At 37.7% G+C, this 6564-nt stretch overlaps 1 non-coding gene across 1 annotated transcript; it reads right to left on the reverse strand.

Annotated features, from left to right (window-relative positions):
• Positions 1-333: 333 nt before the first annotated feature.
• Positions 334-438, reverse strand: LOC125408221 (U6 spliceosomal RNA). The gene has a single exon (XR_007234418.2). It is a non-coding gene; the product is annotated as a U6 spliceosomal RNA (small nuclear RNA).
• Positions 439-6564: the final 6126 nt, after the last annotated feature.

Below are 6564 nucleotides of genomic sequence, written 5' to 3' on the forward strand. Positions count from 1 at the left end.
TGTTCCTCTGCCCATCCCACAATCCAATCCTTCAAGTTCCCATACCTACCCACCCCAAGTCCTCATGGGAAATCTCCTCTATTTCCCCTTCCCAGGGAGAACCATGCATTCGCTCTTGTTACCTAGCCTCTCTGGGCCTGTGGATTGTAGCATGGTTATCTTTACTTTACAGCCAGTATCTACTTATGTCCGAGTACATATCATGTTTATCTTTCTGGGTCTGGATTACTTCATTCAAGATGATTTCTTTCTAATTCCATCCATTTGCCTTTAAATTTCAGGATGTTTTTAACAGTGGAGTAATACTCTGTAATGTAAATATACATTTCTTTAAAAGATATGGAGTGCTTTATGAACTTGCATGTCATCATTTCACAGGGGTCATGCTAATCTTCTCTATCTTTTCAGTTTTAGTATATGTGCTGCTGAAGTGATCACGGAATCTTTATCTCTTAAGTTGCAGTGCTAATAATTGAGATATGAATTAAGGGGCTCTAAATGATGTAAGCTGAATTCACAGCCTTACCAGACCTCTTAGGTCAATTTTAACACTGTTCAAGCACTTGTTCAAATACTAACAGAAATCCTTGGTCACCAAAAATGTAGCAACTTACAAATAGTCACCCTCAGTTGGGTGCCTGGGCTCACTCACTTTTTTTCTTGATGTTATGAGGGGTTGAATAAAGCACTGCTGTCCTCCTAAACACTCTTACACTGAGGCTCTAACTTGCAGTGTGATATTGGGTCTGTAAGAAGTTACTAAGGCTGAAGGAGGTGGTAAGCATGGTTGTAACATACTTTCTCTGTTCTTCCGCTCATTAAAACTGAAGAAAGTCTTCTATGAGAACCCAGTGGGAAGGTAACTATCTATAAGCAAGGAGGAGAGGCTTCACTAGAAACTGACCATGTTGCCACCCTGAGTTTGAACATTTAGTATCCAGGCCATAAGGAAATAAATTAGAATGATTAAGGAACTCAGTTTATGCTATGTATTTGTTATGACAATCTGAGCTGCGACAGAGTGGTTTTAAATGATAACTGGGCATTTTACCAGACCAGATATTCTTAGTATGCTGACCGTGGCTTTTTTGTGTGTGTGTGCATATACAATTTATGTGAAACTGTCTTGATTCAGGAAATCAGCCTTGAGAAGTTATCCTTATGTTTTCCATGATGGATAATGCACTCAGGGATTGTAATAATAATAATAATAATAGTAATAATAATAATAATAATAATAATAATAATAACAATGAAGCTAGGTTGACAGATAACCCAGGGAAGAAGAAATGCAAAAATTTTGGGTGCTTGGAATCATGTAACCTCGTTACTACATGCTTTTTCTTGGTCATTTTCTCAAAGGGCTCAGAAAAGTTTCCTTCATGAAGAAAGTGAGAAGTACAATGATAAAGGTAATGACTGTCTTAAAATGTTTGTTAGCAGGGATGTTTGGTGTGGACCTCATAACAAACTTCCACAGACCACCTGGCTTAATAGAAACTTATTTTCTCCCACTTCTCAGTGATCATGTTGTTCTTGTTTAAGATCAAACTGTCTGGATTCTTCTGTGACCTTTCTTGACTTTTTGGAAGTATGGCCTTTCTTCTGGGCAAGTGTATCTGTCCGAATGCCCAGTTTCTCTTCTCAAGAGGATACTAGTCAGATTGTTTTAGGGAACATCCTTGAGGTTCTTGTTTAAATTCACTCTTCTTTTTTACCGATCTCCAAACAGGACCCTATTCTGATGTACTTTTGGTTATAATGGGCTTAAAAAAGAATTTTTTGAGAGCCATAATTCAGCCTGTAACCATGGAAATCCACATTAGATTGGGAATAAAGGTGAAATATGCTTCCTGTTTTTGTCTTAAATCTTTGATTTCGATGAATGTCCTGTGGTCTGTGATTGCCAATAGACAATTGCTGGAAGCAATAAGAGCCCTTTCCAAACATAGTGGGAGCAAAGTAGGAATAATGATCACGATTTGACTACTGGGATCTTTGTAGGGGCTACTGATTATGGTATTTGTGTTGAATTTAATGAGTAGGTCATTAGGATTCTAGTTGATCATTATAACTAAAACATAATCCTAAAGAAGAGGTTGTGGGTTAGGGAGGGAGCAGGCACAGAAGTTTAAGGGGAGGATGGAGAAGTGGGAGTGTTATAGACACAGTACTTCCATAGAAGTTCTACAAAGATAAAGCAATAAAACTTTAGAGAAAATTAACTCATGATACTGTATCAAACCCCAGAAAAGAGAGAATTCTCATACCCATAACCTCTTGCCTCAAGAAGGGTCAGGTTTCTTTTGAAGGAGGACTTCTAAGTCTTTTGAATAAGTCATTTCTAAGTAATTTGACATTTGCAAAGATATTTGAATGCTAGAAAACAATTTACTTTTTAACTGTATTTTTGAAAATTGTTGATCAGTGCTTAAAATAATAATGATTTCCTGAAATCTAGAAAACTACCATAGTCCTCAGGTCAAGAGTAGGTTCTTCTGAGTTCATGTGATTGATGGAGTAAGGGCTATTTGAATATTAAAAGTTCAGTGGAAATTGCTGAAAGCTCTTTGTTTTATCAAAGTAGTAAATTAAATGTATCATATCTTTGTGGAAACAAAACCAACAGCAGCAGTTAGTTCCACTACCAAAGATAGAATGGATATGTGTTGGTTTTAGAGAATGATATCAAGTTATTTTTAACTTAATCCAATGGTAATTCTAATGTATATATTTATTGGGGACCCCATCTCTTTGTGTACATTCATAATTGCTATAGTTCTGATGTGTAATTTCTTTTCCCCACATTTGAGAATATCAGGAAACAGCTGGTGTGTAACTAGGAAAGAACAGCAATGCGAGCCTTATTCTGTGGCTACGTCATCTTCATGGTTCTCTGCATGAAGCACTCTGTGGTATATTTTGTCACCCCAATAGCAAGCCTATTGGCTCACTATAGGAGTGACACTGAGTTGCTAGAATCTGGTGAGAAGGACTAGCATGTATATTAGACTAGTTTTCTTCAATCAAGGGTCATGGACTGTTAAATAATGCAATTGATTGAAATCAACTGCTTTGTAAATTCTATAAAATCAAGTATTTAAAAACAAGATCATAAATACAAATTGAATTATTTATTAAATTATATCAAATTACTGTAAGCATTTTAAGGTACTTATTTTTAATTTCATTTGTCATTGATGACCAATAACAAAGAGCAGCACAGTTTGCACCTTGCAGTTGATTAGCTATGCCTTTAGGAGATGTGTGTTAGGTGGGAATTGGGTAAACTGTGGGCTCTGTCTGATAGTGAAAGGTTTTCGTAATGTGGTAGTCCCACTGAAGGCAAAAGATAAGTTTATATGCCTTGTAACTCTTAACACACACACACACACACACACACACACACACACACACACACTATTTAATAGACTTTTTCTTTCCTCTCTCTCTCTCTCTCTCTCTCTCTCTCTCCCTCTCTCTCTCTCTCTCTCTGTCTGTCTGTCTCTCTCTCTCTGTCTGTCTGTCTCTCTCTCTCTCTCTCTCTCTCTTTTTAAGGAAGTGTTTATTTTTGTTCCACAGCTCAAGAGTACATCAATCATGGGTGCAGGCACTTGAGGTTGCTGATCACATTGTGCTCACCATCTGGAAGCAAAAAAAGCAACGAGTGTTTGTGTTCAGCTGAATTTGTCCTTTTTATTCAGTCCAGAACCACAGCCCATGGGATGGCCCTGTCTAGAGTCAAGACGATTTTCCTTAGGTTACAACTTTGTCTTCTAGAAATTCAAGGAATTTAAGTTGGAGAAGCGGGCACAAAGGGGATAATAATGCCTTGAGTACTTTGTGCATACTATGTTCCGTGCCAAGCACTTCAGCAGCATTGACTCATGATGACAGCAATACAATGCATAGGGTCTTGGGTTGTCTTTTTTATAGATGAAGAAGCTGGAGCTAAGAGATACAGAATGACGTAGGCGAAGTCTATCAGCTGGTATGAGATTTGCATCCAAAGCCCAGTTCTAGAATTCACACTGTAACCATCCTATTGTGCTGCTTTGAAATCAGAGCATAATGCTCCATTCTTATCTCTAACAGTTAGCAAACTGTCATGCACTCTTTCCTAAATCTACAAACCATGGACTCTAAAACCCCTTTGGTTGGGAATTTAACAAATTAAAGGGTCCTAATGAATTTGTGAACAATAAGAGACACACTATAATGAGTTTATCAGATTTCTTTTCTTAATGATACAAGATGGGTAATGCTGTTTGAAGAGGAAAGAGAGGGAGCCTAAAATGGAACGAATTCCTCTCAACAGCAAGGGCTTTCATCTACTTGACAGTTTTGGATGTAGCTGCCCCGAATGTTTATAAAGAGCAGCAGTTGGACTTTCCTACATTCTCCCTTTCCTTTTTGGGCAAGGATTCAGCTGATAGTTTTCCATCCAACTCAGAATTAGCATTGATGTGAGCCAGGTTTTTGGTGGCACCAAATGACTGCCCCTTTTATATTTTCTCTTGAGAGGTACCATAGCCCAGTGGCATCTTACCTGTTCTGTTCACCCTCCATTATTCTGCTCATTCATGTGGTTTGTGGTCCTCTTTTGTTCTCTCTTTTAATATTATGGGTTGCTCTGTCTCCTTACAGATGAAGGCCTTTTCAAATAATTTTGATGAACCAAGCCTTATAACCCTTATTGTGTTTGCAATAATGGCTAAAATAAATTTTTTAAACAAAGCTTTTTAGTCTCTTGTACATAGAGTGCTTTTAAATTGCTTTGAATCTGTGACAAGAAGAGATCCGGAGACACTGCTGTTGGAGTGTGTTAAATGTTGACAAATTCTGGCATATGTTCCTTTTCTGTGGGGCATGGAATTTGTGTTTCTGGAATGGCTGATGTATCAAATTCATGCCTTTTGAAGTTGTGCTGGTAGATGGCACAGTTCATAGGTTTGTGGAAAAGCAGAAGCTCTGGAAGCTTCAATTGTCTAATATGACAATCCATGTGATGCCAAAATTCAATTATGAAAGGTTTCTGGCAGAGCTCTTCTGCAGTCATATTACTTGTTTGGCAACTAAGAACCAATCAGGAGATTTTTCATGGTTAGAAAAGAGAAAGCAGACAGTGATTTGCGTATGATCTCAATCTGTAATTTTGATGTGTCTGTCCTGAATCCATTGCTTTAATAAAAATGTAGTTACCTAACTTCTTTGAAACTGACCACAGCAACTCTTATGAAAAGGAAAAGCCATCTATTTAATTGGGTGGCTTACAGTTCAGAAGTTCAGTCCATTATCATCATGGTGGGACATGGCAGTGTACAGGCAGACATGGTGCTAGGGATGTAGCTGAGAGTTCTACATTTTGCTCAGGCAACAGAAAGTGATCTGAGACATTAGACACGATTTGAGCGTATATGAAACTTCAAAGCCCACTCTCAGAGTGACACACAGCCTTTAAGAAGGCCATACCTACTCCCACAAAGCCACACCTCTGAATAGTGCCATTTCCTCCAAATTTAATAGAACCAATTACATTAAAGCTACCACACAGGGCTAGCTATTTATTACTGGATATCCAGTTGATGTGCTCTTTTCTATAGACAACTATTTCTTCCTTTCTCAGTATTCCTTAGTTGCCTTTAGCTCTTTGTGTAGGCTTGAGGCCTTGTGGTCTCCCCAATGCATCCTGTCCACTTTGCCACATCTATTATTGTTGTCCTGGTTCAGGTCATACATAGGCAGCAATGTTGGTAATACATCATGGGTGTAGCGTCTGACATTTCTAGGAGATATAGTCTGACAGCAAGATTGATACTTGATACTACTGTCTTGGAGGGTCAGCCTCCAGCAGCAAAGGGCTTTGAGAGAAATCCCTGGAGTCAGTGTAAGCTAGATTTTTCTATCTGAGGGGGGTTTAGGAAAAGAAACACACACTCTCTTGATGGCTCCTTTCTTTATTCTCTCTGTTCTTTCATGTTCTTCCTGTATTCTTTCTACTGTTTACTTTTCTTCTTCTTTTTTTTCCATCTTATATATATCCCAACAAAGTTTTTCAGGTAATATAGAAATTACAATGTGGTTACATTCTGTTTTTCAAGTGAATGATTACAGTGAATACAAAACAAACAGCAAAAAACCAGCATGTTTTCCATATCCCTAACATGATTAAACATTTTATATACTACAAGTAAAAACCAAATTATCTCAAGAACCCATACCAAGAAACTTGCCATTGATTAATTGTGTGGGCAAACAAGGTATTCTTGTCAGTTAGGTCTTTTCCTGGCAGGCTACATTTTGCACTTACTTTATTACTTATCTTAAAGGGTAATTTTATCAGGAATCTTAAAGGAAAAACAAGCCTAAACTTTTATATATGAGAAAAAAATCAATCAGCTCCACTTTAAATCTTTAGAGTACATATATACTCATTAATAATTTTTCTTATATCAGGAGATTGAGGACAGAAATGGGTATAAGGAATTAATCATCACCTTTGGACAGCGACCAATCCTAGCAAGGCGGGTACATCAGCTGGCAATAATTGGGCTGCTTTATTCT

Source organism: Myodes glareolus, chromosome 8, assembly GCF_982192425.1.
Source record: "Myodes glareolus chromosome 8, mMyoGla1.1, whole genome shotgun sequence".
Lineage (NCBI taxonomy): Eukaryota > Metazoa > Chordata > Mammalia > Rodentia > Cricetidae > Myodes > Myodes glareolus.